Genomic DNA, 15400 nt, shown 5'->3' with positions numbered 1-15400 from the left:
CACTTCATCACCCCACCCTTTCGTCAACGAAACATAATTTTCACATCCCACTTGGACCGGATCACCCAACTTCTTCCGAATCATCATCAACCACTTCCATATCCATGTGAAATGATATTGCTTGATCCCACACTCAACCTCCAAATCTAAAAATGATTTTATATTGTTCTGGCATCATTTGCTCCCACTATATTATACATTCTTAGAACACGTGAACAAATTCAAAACACACATACTAACTCTCTCTCTCCCTGCCTCTCAATCTCTCTCTGTGTGTTTAAGATCACCACCGAGCCACCGTCCTCTTTGTCGGCTGTAGCACTACACCACCTAAACACACCACCATAGCCACCGTACACCTCCAGAACATCATCAGCCGCCATGCTGTAATCGACGTCACCGCATCCCACCCGCATCGTAGCACTGTCACGACCAATACATACGCCACCGCCCACCCGCGTCTCCACTGTGACTCCACCCGTCACCCTCTTCTTCCTCACGGTTAACCGCCATGAACACGCGGCAGCCCCCTACCAACTACACGATAACCCGTCTCCTTTTTCTCCATCTACACTATATCACTCTCTTAAGGTAATACACACACATATGTTACCCACGTTCATCTTTCCTCTAATATACAAACTCTTTATCACTCTCTACGGGACATATTCAACACACACAAACGTTTTTCTAATACATATCTCTTTATGTTCCAAGGCCAAGATGGAGTATAGACCTTTTCCGAGATGCTAGACGAACTTCACGTGGAGAAACAAGCTCATGGTCCCATAACGTTTCTTTACCATAATTCTAAAATTAAGTGAGCTACACCTTCCTTAAACCTTAGTTTATGGGTTATGCTAAGCTTTCACCTAAAATAACCATCTACACTGCCAACATAATAAAACAAATCCTAAAAATACCTGTAGAGATATAACATGATTAAAAAGGCATTAGACATATAAAAAAGGAGTACTATGCGAAAGAAGTACTAAGCGTGATTTATAGGTGGGATTATGGTTGAAACTTAGTGTAAAGGTGTTAATATATATAGACATAAAACTGAAAAGGGTATACATGTTATGAGTAGAACTTGTGTTTTAAAATGTCTATTATGCCTAGACATGGGATTTGTTGGAAATATATATTTTTCTTAGATAAATATATAAGAAAAATATGGGAATAAACGAGTAAAACGTGATTTTTACTCTAATAACTCGGTTAAACGAAAAATATATAACTATCGGTAATTTTTAGTGGAATCTACACATTTTGGGGGAAATTATATAAAGTCAGGTATAAATATGTAGTTTCATGATTTCATAAGTGAAAGAATATTGTTGTTAGAAAAGATAGGTACGTGTTCTAAACCTTATAAAAGGTATTTCATAAACTTTTAAATACACAAAAAACGGAGCTTCTAAAGTATTATATTAAAAATACGTTTACATATTTCTACAAAACAAAAAAAATATGATTATTGAATAAAACTAAGTTTTATATTTTAAAACAACAAACAATAAGTATTATTTGTAAAACGGTTATTTTTACAACATATATATTTTTTTAAAGAGTTATATACATGTTAGACGTAAAATTATTATATTTTACGAGTTATACGACCGAAACAATATTATGAACAAACGTCCAAATATGTTATGTTTTGCAATGATAACTTAAAGAAATATTACTTTGAAATAAATTTATAGTTGAATATATAATTATTACCCGACCGAACGAGTCGGTTGTATTTAAATGAAACGGACACTGATAAGAATTGTATCCTTAATATTTATATATAGATATATAAATATTTATTTTCAAAAGAATTCGAAAACCTATCACCAACGGGCCATACAAAAACAAACTATGAAACGTTACTTACGAAATAAACTGGTAAAAGCGACCGATACAAATATAATAACGATACGTTCGGTTGGTGAAAGCGACCGACGCAAATATAATAACGAAACATTCGTTTGGTGAAAGCGACCGACGCAAATATAATAACGAAACGTTCGTTTGGTGAAAGCGACCGACACAAATATAGTAACGAAATGTTTGGTTGGTGAAAGCGACCGGCGCTAACATAATAAACGAAACGACTAGTTGGGTGAAAGCGACTAGCATAAACCGACTTGCGAGTCGATAATGGTAACTAACTGACCTTACGCGTATAGGACGTGTGAAGGCTGCGAACCACAGGTTTAAACTGAAACTGTTAGGGAACTGAACACTGAACTCATGAGGTGAGTTTCACTACCCCCTTTTTACTGTTTTATTGTTTTATTTATTCGGGGGTGGAAAACATACACAACTGCTTTTATATACGATAATTATAAACAAAACACACAATCCTTATGCGAACATGAGTTGAACTATGTAGTGCTATAAGTCACTTGCTTGCATACTATAACCATTAGCTAACGGAGTTAGCCACAAGAATATACGAATAATACTATTGACGTTGACATTTCCCCCTACTGTTAGGTTAGTCGCGCTAACCTCCGATATTGCATCGAAACAGGGTGCGTATATTCCATCTGTGAGATTTGAACAGGGCAAAAAGGTTATAAGTCGTGGTTTGGTTATAGGCTCAGGGTTCCTCATATTAATTCGTAGATTTAGCTAGTCTACGAAGGATCATTGTATTTGTTTCAACAGATTATCGTATACTTATTTGTGAACCACAGATTTTCAATAACGTGATTTCATATCGAGTCTCAAAACCTGTGAACTCACCAACCATTGTGTTGACTTTTTTTAAACGTCTGTTTTTCAGGATTTTAACAACGCTCATAAGGAATCATGAAGACGGGACCTCAATGCATAATTAGGATACCATTTTGGAGGATTTTGCTTGTATAACCCTATCGATGTTTAGGGTCATATACGAGAAATCTCCTAATTGTTTTCAACAAATTTTGTTTGAAAAATAAGTTATGATTTGTTAACGCTTTTTAATACTACTGGTATCCTAATACATCTATGTTGGCAATAATCATATGCTTGCGGTATACATGACGTCACTCGCTCGCGCTTCCGGTTTGGCGGCGGCGTTTATCCGGCAAGAGTGGGTGGTCACCACCGATATGGTGGTGGTGGTGTCGGATTTGGAGATAAAGGAAGAAGAAAGCGGCCGTAGTGGCAGTGAAATAGTGCGGCGGCGGTGTCCGTATACCGAGTTGTGTTTTTCCGGAAGCCAGCCGGTCACCGGAGATGTTTTTCCGGCAGGTCAGATCTGTCACAAAGGTTGGCGGCCGTGTTGTGGCTGCATATGTTAACATGTTTATTTTTTTTCTTGTGCCCTAAAGTAAATGGGTTTGGGCTGGACTTTTATCAAATGGGTCAGCTAATCACTTAAGTTGGGCTGCAGGAATTCGGGCTGAGTGGGCTGGTACACATATGGGCTGTAGAAACATTTGTTAATGGACCAACTAGTTGTTGGTTGTTTTTGGGCCGAGTATGTTATTCTTCGGAGTTGACCAACTGAAATAAGTCAAATTTGCTCGGGTTTTTGTCATTGTTGGACCATGTTCAAAGCATGTTATTTCTATGTTTTTTTAGGCGTTCGAGAAGTTGATGATTTTTGAACAAATTGGATACGAATTTGGACTTAAACTGGAAATAGCAAGCTTTGTTCATTTGATTGTTGTCCCCGGTAGTTCTTCTAAACCTATACTGCTTGAAGATCCAAGATGGATAAAGAAGCGATAACTCCTTCAAGAATGAATTAGGTGGATCATACCTTTATGGGGTGATTGAAGAGGCTTCGGCTTTATCGGGTTGACTCGTGAAGATGCGAGACACGGTTCGACGATGTTTTGATATCATAAGTCAAGGGGGTGATTGTAAGGCCAATTTTAGTGACTTGAAATATCAAATGACGAAACCTGTTATATATTAATGGTCAAGTGAATAGTTAAAGCCGACGAGGAAACCAGACACGAAACGAGAGCTTCGGAAACACGCGTTTAGCTTCAACGGGAGGAGATCTTCTAGAATATGTATTAGGCTATATATAGAATCACTTGTAGTCTTTTACATGTGGGTTGTGTAAATCACCACCCACGGGGAGCTCACCTTGGGTGGGTCGGTTCTTAGTTTATTATATAAATCTTTAGAAAATTGGTTTTAAATAATCTCAACTATGGCCTATTGGTAAATATCCATCCCAACTTTACACTTGTCTGCTGGCAGTACCAACTACATGTGCATTTGTTTTTAACGTGCCGTGACTAACGGATGTTAACTCCGTTAGTCTTTGTCTGACGTGGCCATCCCAGTTGACAAAAACTTGATTACGTGGAACGCGATGTGGCGGCTGACTGTGTATTATTATTATTATTATTATTATTATTATTATTATTATTATTATTATTCAGACATTTCAAAACCCTAATTCCCCACCCATTTCATTCCCACCACAACCCAACCATCGTCATCATCTTCATCAGACATTTCAAAAACAATAATCATCAAATCAACCCCCAAATCATAAATCCAACATTAATTCAGGGTCTACATCGTGTCTCCTTGAAGATCAACACTCATTTCCCCTCTTTTAACCCTAATTCAAGGTCTAAATCGTGTTTCCGGTACAGAGTGGTTGCAGACGAGTGGAAGTTGAGATGGCGGCGGCGGAGTGCCAACGTGGTGGCGTTTCCGGTACAGATTCAGTTGAGATGGTGGTGTATCCGGCGACGTTGCAGACGAGGAGGTGGCGGCGGAGTGCCAACGTGGTGGCGGTACATAGAGCAATAGTTGCTGGGGGCGGAGAACATGGTGGTCTCCGTCAGTTTCTGTTTAGATCTCCACCGCCGGTGGCCGACGAGTAAGGTAATGGTGGGGTCATGGGGTCCGGTGGTGGTTATAGGGATGGACATGGTGGTGGTAATGGGTTCTGGTGTTGGTTGCAGGGGATAGACATGGTGGTGGTCGTGTGTTCCGGCGAGGGGTGGTGGTGGTGGCTCGCCGGGAAACGAGGGGTGGTGGTGGTGGTTGTACTATTGTGACTAAGAAGAAGAAGAACAAGAATAATAATAATAATAATAATAATAATAATACACACTCAGCCGCCACGTCGCGTTTCGCGTAATCAAGTTTTTGCCAACTGGGATGGCCACGTCAGACAAAGACTAACGGAGTTAACATCCGTTAGTCGCGGCCCGTTAAAAACAAATGCACAGGTAGTTGGTACTGCCAGCAGGCAAGTGTAAAGTTGGAATGGATATTTACCAATATGCCATAGTTGGGATTATTTAAAACCAATTTTCCTAAATCTTTTAACCGATTACGGAGTCGTTCACTATACTTATTATCTTTATATTTTTGTTCGATCGTTTGATTTACCGCACCCGTCTCGACACGTTTATCGAGAGCAAAATCGTTCGATGGTTGTTTTAGAACCTACACAACATATACAATCTCGGAAACTGGGATCTAAACACCCAAACATCTTTCCAAAATGAAATTGACTTACCATTCCCTACCTTTTTCTATTTTTCTTTGTTAGGTTTTATTATTTTATAAACACGTTTTATTATTAAATTCAAATTAACAAAACGCTGCTTAATACAAAAAGAGAATCCATCTTCAACTTCTTACAATTTTTAGTAACTCGTTTACTTTGTCGTTTTTTATTTTTTTATACACTATAACAAAAAATATTTTTGTGGATATTTCACTCACACCTTATTATCACAATGCAAAGTTATAATCCCGTACGTAAATTACAAATATTTTATATCTAAAATTTCTATTGAAGTCTTAAAATATCACAAAACTAAAAATGATGTTAACAGTTGAAAAAAAATGTATTAAAATTTAACATAACACAATTTATGATTGTCACGTCAAAGTTCGTATTTTTTAAAACATATCTTGCCGAATGTATGTTTTAACAAATTATATTATATTAAATTCAACCCTTATTTTTTCAGTCCGTGCAATACGTGGATTGTTGACGTTTTTTTATTATTAATTAGTATATAACATTATGTTGGTTGAGCTTGTGTGATACATGAGATTCTAATCTAGTTTGGGTATTAAAGATGTTAGATGGTTAAGTTAGTGGATACTTTAGTTCGACACTTCGATACTTTATATTCAAACTGTTTTATCACTTTGAGATATTGTATGACTAACCATTTCTAGCATGAAAATAAGATAAAACGTTCTTAGCCTCAACATGTGGTTAGACATTTGCAACAAAATAGACAAAAAAAAAATAGATAATCAAGTAATGCGGCACCACTAGGCTGGTGATCAGGTAATATTAGATTTTCACTTTAACGTGTCTATTATCATTACTTGGTCGCTTAGTTGAAGATGTGGTGTACGGTAGGCGACTTCTATAAGGGCTATAATTTAGATTTTTTGGTCTAGATGACTTTGATTCATTATATACATTATTTGATAACATTGTTCTTGTTTAAGCTATACTACTATACGATATATGAGTTTGCTTATATATGCGATATTCTCACGATCTCAAACTTTAGTATTTATAATTCACATATATATAACTTGATGTTTTACATCCATATTATAAGATTGTAACCATGATTCATCATATTTAGATCTACTAACTACTAACACCTCAAGTTTATACACCACACAATAATTAGAACTGTCAAAGGTTGATACGTCACAGTTACATATTGACATCTTTTTATTTATATTATAAAAAAACAATATACATAAAAGTTGCAAGAAAGATTATGTTATTGTAGACATATATTTTTAATTGTATACCTTTAGCTTGTTGAAATATATATAAGACATAACAATTTTATAGGTTAAAGATAGAAATTCGAAGGATCAGCCAATAGCAATAGGATGATGGAAAAATTAGAGATTGCTCGTTATCAACTTCCGTGTTGAAAAAAAACATTGTTTAAAATCTATATAGTTGAGGTTACAAGCAAGAAAAAATCTATATGGTTGAAGGTTACGATATACATCGTTATCACGTGTTGAAAAAAAAACATTGTTTAAAATCTATATAGTTGAAGGTTACAAGCAAGAAAAAAATCTATAGAGGTGAAGTTTACAATATACATAAGCAAGAAAATGTATATAAAGAAAAAAAAGATCTTCACAAGTTGAAGGTTACAATATACATAAGCAAGAAATAAATTTATGTGGTTGAAGTATACAATATACATAAGCAAGAGAAAAAAAAGACCTTCACAAAATGTAAACACAAAAGTATTCAAGAAACGCAAATGATCAGGGACAAACAATCTAATATAATAAATGAGAACCATAAAAGCTTATGTGGCGAGTAGAGAGAGAGCTTTTAGCGCCTACGTGGCTTTCTCTAGAGTCTCCATTCCACGTGTCATCACCACATTTATTTTGATTATTATATTTGATTTTCCACCTTTGTTTCTCTCGATATTTAAGGAAATTAATATTATTTTTTACGTTATTCACCCCCATTTTTTAAGCGGCCATAAATTTTTCATATGTTATTATTTTTTGAAAATAATTACTATCATAATAACGAGTGTTTTTTATCTTTAATATGAGTAGGGTATTGTTATATAAAAATATAAAAAAAAACTAAGCATTTTTATGGTTAGCGTTTTACGATGTTATTGAACTTGGTAAAAAATCGGTGTTTCGTGTTTTTAAACTGGACGTTTATGGTGTTTTCGGCCAAAACGTCTGTAGGATTCTCAAAAATTACTTATGACCAAACAACATTATCGCCGCTTTCCCCGCAAACGCGGGGTACAAAACTAGTTAAAACATAAAGATAACACTATCAATCATCTAAAAAGTAAACCTTCATTTGTTAGGAAAAAAAATTGTAAACGATGAATACATATATATATGAGCCCGGGTTCGAACCGGGGACCTCTAGTTGTGAGACTAGTGTGATAACCGACTACACCACCCAGATAAGTTGTCAACCTTTCGCATACACACTACATATATTTTGTTAGTTTCAGCTGATTAGTTTTCAAACTACATTTTTTGTTACTTATTTTTTCCATGGTTTTAATTCTTATCAGTATTTTAGGTCTTGCTCCAAACATGATCCGAAAACAGAACAATGTTTCTAAGTAATTAATTTTTGAAGACAAACCTTTTCTTTTATAAATTTAATAATGAAAAAAAACAATTACAACAAAGTGGCGGGTAAACAGGCAACAAGTTGCGCCGCAACCCCTTTTTGAGTGGCAAATCCGATTCTACTAAAAAAAGTTCGGGGTCTTAGAGGTTGAACAAGTACTAGTCATGACCCGCTGAACCCTTTTTAGAATATCTACCGCTTCCGGGGCTAGGAACCCAAAGGTATCAAAGGCAAAGGGGGTGAACACATGTTGATTCTCTAAACAAGCCTTCTCGTGTTTAGCCACTTTGCATGCTTCCGCCTTTAGCGCAGCCTGGCCCGCCACAAACCCATTGTCCCTGAGTCCAACGAAAGGGGACACTCCTGTAAGGTCAAAACAAGCATGTTTCCCTCCTGCTCATCCAAACACAAGTATATCAGCCGGCCTTAGTATAGACCTACCTTCAAGCGGGTCCGTCAAAACGTTTACGGGAGCCTCTTTTCTAGCAGAAATTCCTGCCCACTTAAGAACATCACAAAGAACATCCCTAACCAAATCATGTCTGTATTTGAACCCATGTAACTCTTTGCAATGGACCGCACACTCACCAAAAGAATCCAAACAAGCTTTCAGGCAAACGGGGCAAGGCTCATCTTCCAGAAATAAAGGGATCATTAGGCGGTACTTAAGGATAGCTTGGTACTCCAAAGCTGACATATGTTGGCCCAGTCCTTCAATGGGTATAACTGTTAGAAACTCCTGAGCCCAAGGAGCCCGGAGGCATTCAAACACCGCTTTTTGACGAGGAGATAGATCGAACTTTACTTCCAAACTCTTGACAATATTACTAAATAGGGCATTCGCCAAAGCATGTTGAGCTTTAGGGGGGCGGTGTCCTTATTAGAGAAACAACTAAGATCAAATCAGGAAGCGACATGTGCAACCGATCCATCACACACCCATAATCAGAGTCCAACCCAACAATACCACACCCCCGAAGAATGTGGTCCTGCAAACTCCAAGATTGTGCCCTCGATTCCATAAATGCATATATAGAGACGTTCTCCGCCGAACATAAAACCAGCCCGCCAAAACGGGTAGGGAGTGATGCCAACCTCCATTGAAAATCCCTAAAAAAAGCACCCCCCACAGACCACGATAATTAAAAGCTTATGTTAGGTTCAATTGAGAAGATTAAAAGAATTTATAACTCTTAAACCACTTTAAATTTTAAAAAACATAGGAAACGATTCCTCAAATTGGTGATTGCCGATCAAACAATGATAACAGAATAAAAAAAATATAAGAATGTATATTTTTACCTAACCTGAATCACCAGCAAGAAAATGAAATCGTTGTAGGAGAAGGAGGAAGACATATTTTTGTCCTCAAGAGACTATCCCAATAGAGAAGGATCGAACGCATAGGGTTTGTTTGAGGGCGGATTAAGAAGGAAGCGTAAATGGAAACGTTTGAAATGGAATTGGAGCAACGACACATGGGTGTGTTAGTGCTTGTTAAATAAGCCTAAAACTTACTCTTTTATTATATTTACTATGTTAGAAACTCATGTAATACAAGAGCTGATAAAAATAAAAATTAATACAAATAAATGAAAATATTTGAGAAAGAATATATCAAAAATATGATTTTAATAAAGAAAATATTATATTATTGAGAAAAAAAACTCGGAAAAAAACCTGTCATACATAATTGTGACATTGACGCAACCAATTACTTATTTATTTGGATTCCACCTAAGCTATAACGTATTCCCAGTTTGTATATACTATATAAAATATTTTTAAAAAAATACATGAAAAGTTAAAATGAATACTTGATTTACTTGCATAAAATAATAAAGTTGATTATTAATAGAAGAGATAGACACTAAAATAAGAATGAGAAAGTGACAAGTGTTGTTGGAGTTATTCATTTATTAAGTAACTAGGCTATTACTTGTGTAATACACATGTCAAAAACATAAAATATATGAGTGAAATAATACAACTCTAATAATATAAGAATGAATTATAAAAAGATATTATAGAAACTTTCCATCATACATGGTATGTGGGTTTTTACCACGTGTTTGCGGGGTAGCACTTACAAATGTTGTTTGCTCACAAGCGGATCCAGATAATCCTACAAATGTTTTAGGCACGAAACATGTAAAAAGTGTCAGCGTCCAGTTTAAAAACACTAAACATCAATTTTTTACCAAGTTTAAAAACACCGTAAAATGCCATAAAAACGCTGAGTTTTTTAAATATTTTTATATTACAATACCATACTCATATTAAAGATAAAAAAACGTTCGTTATTTTTTTTAAAAAAAAATAAAAGTTACGAACGTTTAAAAAATAAAGGGATGACATGAAAGAATATATTAGTGTTGTAAAATATCAAGAGAGAAAGATGAGTATATATATCAGTTTCCTAAAATATCGAGAGAAAAAGATTGATATCATTTAGGTGGGAAAAACAATTATATTTTTCTTTTATTAGTTTAGGATAGGATGTATATATGAGAATTGGTAAGAATTGGATTGGATGTAGATCGTGTTAGTGAGCTATTTAGGTCCGTTTATAATTATAGGTATCATGTAATGTAAGCAGGAAAACAATTGTCGGGCTTGATTGGTTTAAGAATGGGCTGGGCCACGTGTTTCGTAATTGTATCAGGCAGGGTAAGGTAGATCGATCAACCTTTCTTTCACTCTCAGTAACCCTTGCCGATTTGGAAGGTTATACATATAGACTTAGACAAAGAGTTGGTTACCGGTGAAAAACTGCCTTTTGAACTTTACAAAGGCACGTGTCCGGTTTATATTAAACGCTTTACACCTCATTTAAAATAAACACATGTTGCTTGCTATTAGAGAATATCAAACAGCTGTTAGGTCTGACATACATGTTAACATTAATCGTATAGACCAAAGGAAGACTACTTTGATGTCATAATGGCCCCTTTTGATTGCACTCTTTCGGTCCCAGGTTGTATTCGAATGAGTATAAAGGGTTCCCGTCTCCCGAGCTGTTAGAGTTGCTGAGGTACGGAATTAACCGTTTTTCGGGTGCAAACGAGATGAGCTCGAGCTCGGCTGGATTCCGGCTTTGTTTTTTTCTTTTTAGGCTCGAGCTCATGGATGGTTTTTCCAGGCTCGTTTATCATTTATTATCTAGTTTATATTTATATTAATTAAAATTATTATTTTATATATGGCATTTATTATTATTATTTAAATATATATTTAATATATTGAATCAAAGTTTTATAAATAGTGAGCTCGCCGGGTTGAGTTCGATAATCGAAGCTCGGGCTCATTTCCTAAACGAGCTTGTTTTTAAGCTCGGACTCGGCTGGTTTTGAGCTTTTTTTAGCGTTTGGACCTTTAGTTTTTCATCATCATAGGCTTTTTAACATGTATGAATGTTGTTTGTGTAGGGGCATTGTTACTAACTTGCATGAGTTGAAGATTATACCTGGATTTAACGCCTAGCAACGTGGGCTATTTGTGGAAGAAGAACTACGTGCTAAACTGTCTGTCTGGCATGGGATACAGCAAGGATCTTGAAAGTGATAGTTCATCAGTGGAATCTGAGCTTGGTAATTAACATTAATAATTATGTTTGATTTAATTTTTTGTAAACCTTCTTTTCACTTGGTTCTAGGTGACGACATACAAGACTTGGGAACTTTAGTATGGAAACCGATTGGACATGTTTAGTTTAGGATGTATTCTTTTCTACTGTTTGACTCAAGGTAGCCAGCCATCCCTTTGGTGTGAAAGAGAACTGCCACACCAATATAATCTGTTTGGACGCTACAGGAGTGTAGACGTGATAAAATGCCCCTCAAAAATCCAAACTGGATCGCCGCCCTATCCGTTTCGCAACCATTTTGCTCCAAGGTCTAATTTTTTTGCGAGGTAATTAGGTAAACATTCAATTATTGATTTTTATTTCAAACCTAGCTTACTGGTTGTTTGTGCCCATGGAATTTGCAGCCCTTGATATGTGTTTGTATCAGTATGTCTCCCTTCCGAGTGTTTATCATACTTTTTAGATTTTGTGCTTTAATCCAAGTGCAGAATATTAATTATTATAATATTACTTTGCCTGACTTCAAACCAAAACTTGGTTATTTTTGTTTGTTAATTAACCATCAAAAGGCAATAAAATGCTTTTGATGTATGATTTTTTATCTAATATGAAGTATCCTACCATATGCCATACTCCATTTGTTTTAGTATGGACAATAATACATAATTGTAACTTGTTATACATGTTTGAAGGTGTCAGGTATCGAAGCGCACACACACACGAACAGAAATCAAAGAACAAATAAACACGAGAGATTTACGTGGTTCGGTTACAGAGTGTAACCTACGTCCACGGGGGCAACTAGGGTTTATTATTTAGTGATGATAGATTACAAGTACAAGAGATATATTTATAGTCTAGCTAATTAGGGTTTAACCCTTTGCTAATCTTGTTGAACAAGAAACTAACAAACTGGGCTTGAGCTATTAGGGCTGGCCAGGCCCGTCTCTGTCTTTCCTCTAACTTTTGACTAACCCATCAATGGGCTGATGGGCTGGGTTGAAGACAACACATCTCCAACAATCTCCCACTTGGTGTCTTCGGACCTCGAACTGCACCATCTCTTCTGTACTTCTGTAAAATGAAGAATCCCCTTTATTCTTCAATTTTCCCTAGTTACCCCATTCTCCTCAACTATTCCTGGAGACTAGCTGAAGCTTTGCAAAGCTTCAGCTTATCCAACACCACAGACTTGGTTAACATATCTGCTGGATTCTTAGCACCTGGGATATTCTTCAAACTGATTGTTCAATCTCTAATCAATTTACTCACAAAGTGATACTTTCTCCCAATGTGCTTCGTCTTGCTATGATAGACAGGATTCTTAGCAAGCTTCACTGCACTCTCGTTGTCACAATACAACGAGTAATCAGGCTGATGTTTTCCTAATTCTTCGAGAAAAGTCTTCAACCAAACTAGTTCTTTGCTCGCTACTGCAACAGCCATATACTCGGCCTCTATTGTTGATAGAGCCACACTTTTCTGAAGTCTTGAAGTCCAGCTCACTGTCGTGCCTCCCACTGTAAAAACATACCCTGTAGTGCTTTTGTATGTCTCTCTGCAACCTCCCAAATCTGCATTAGTATAACCTCTGAGCATAGTATCTTTACCCTTAAAACACAACCCCATCTTTTGGGTACCCTTCAAGTATCTAAGTATCCACTTGACAGCTTCCCAATGTTCTTTACCAAGATTTGACATAAATCGACTGACTACCCCAACATCATGAGCTATATCTGGTCGAGTGCACACCATAGCATACATGAGACTCCCAACCGCTGATGCATAAGAAACCTTAGCCATCTCTTATTTTTCTTCTTCAGACTTTGGTGATTGTTGTTTGGTAAGCTTCAAGTGACTTCCTAATGGAGTATTTCTAGTCTTAGTCTTCTCATCATTCATCTTGAATTTCTCTAACACTTTCCTTATGTACTTCTCCTGAGATAGTGTTAGTGAACCAACTTTTCTGTTTCGGGTAATACTCATCCCGAGTATCTGCTTGGATGCACCTAAATCCTTCATCTCGAATTCTTTAGACATTTGTTTCTTCAACTTGCTAATCTCATTCATGTCATACCCTGCTATCAGCATATCATCTACATACAGAAGTAGAATGATTTAGGAATTTTGAAATTCTTTAGAAAGCAACAGTGGTCAGTTTCACAACTCTTGAAACCTATTCTCTCCATGAAGTCATCAAACTTCAAGTACCACTGTCTCAGTGCTTGTTTCAGACCATACAAGCTCTTCTTCAATTTACAAACCCAATTTTCTTTACCTTTTACTTGAAAACCCTCTGGTTGTTTCATGTAGATGTCTTCATCAAGATCTCCATGTAAGAAAGCTGTCTTAACATCTATTTCTCTAAATGTAAGTTCTCTGCTGCAACGATACCAAGAACCACCCTGATAGTAGTCATCTTCACAACTGGAGAGAAGATTTCACTGTAATCGACCCCCTCTTTCTGTTGAAACCCTTTAACCACTAAACGAGCTTTATACCTCTTGGCTCCATCGTTTATATCTTTGATCCTGTACACCCACTTATTCTGAAGAGCTTTCTTGTCTTGCGGAAGCTTGACAAGAACCCAAGTCTTGTTCTTGTCTAAAGAGCCCATTTCTTCTTTCATTGCTTGCTCCCACTGGAACGATTCTTTTACCTTAATTGCCTCAGAGTAGCAATCAGGCTCACCATTATCAGTTAAAAGAAGATAATTAACTGACGGACTTGTACGACCGGGATTGAACCTGTCCGGCGGTTTAGTAGCTCTGGTGGATCTCCTGACCCACTTGTCAGGTTGTTGTGGCTGTTGGGGAGGCTGATCTTCTTCAGACTCTGAACTCCCACTATCTGAAGACCCCACTGGTTCTTCAACTCCACCGTCATTATTATCAAAATCGGGATCTGAATCATCTTCAGGACGTGCTATAGATTCTGTAACTGGTTCTTTTCTTTGACTTGTGGTTTCGAACTCAACCTCTTCGGTCTGAGCCTCTGAGTTGACTGACTTTCTGTCTTTCTATAGCTCTGCTTCATTGAATTCGGCGTGCTTGCTTCTGACAACCTTTATGCTTTCAAAGTCCCAAAGCCTATAGCCCATCTTTTCTGACCCGAAACCAATGAGTGTGTACTTCTTCGCTTTAGCATCTAACTTGTCACCTTCTGGATTAATGTCATAAGCACTGAACCCGAAAATTCTTAGGTGATCATACTTTACAGCTTTACCCTTCCATTCTTCTTGAGGAATCTTGAATCCCAACGGTACTAAGGGCCCACGGTTAATAAGATAAGCTGCAGTATTAACTGCATCAGCCCAGAAAATCTTTGGGAGCCCTGCATTCAATCTCATGCTTTTGGCTCTCTCACATAATGTTCTGTTCATCCTCTCTGCAACCCCATTCTGTTGCGGAGTTCCGGAACTGTATTTTTCATCTTGATCCCTCTTTCAGCACAATAATCAATAAATTCTTTGCTGATGTATTCTCCTCCGTTGTCGGACTTTAAGCACTTAACCTTCAAATCAGTTTCAAGTTCAACAGCAGATTTCCATTTCTTAAAAATACCAAAAACTTTAGATTTATGTTTAAGAAAGTAAACCCATACCTTGCGTGTTGAATCATCGATGAAGGTAACATAGTAGCGAGACCCTCCAATTGAAGCGACCGATGTCGGTCCATATACATCTAAGTGAACTAGCTCTAATTTATGAGCTTTTGGTGCTCTATCTG

This window comes from Bidens hawaiensis, unplaced genomic scaffold, assembly GCF_021521415.1.
Source record: "Bidens hawaiensis isolate Kalapana, Puna unplaced genomic scaffold, B.hawaiensis_p1.1 tig00041706_1, whole genome shotgun sequence".
NCBI classification, from domain to species: Eukaryota; Viridiplantae; Streptophyta; class Magnoliopsida; order Asterales; family Asteraceae; genus Bidens; species Bidens hawaiensis.
The sequence above is the reverse complement of the archived record's forward strand: the minus strand, read 5'-3'. Positions refer to the sequence as shown.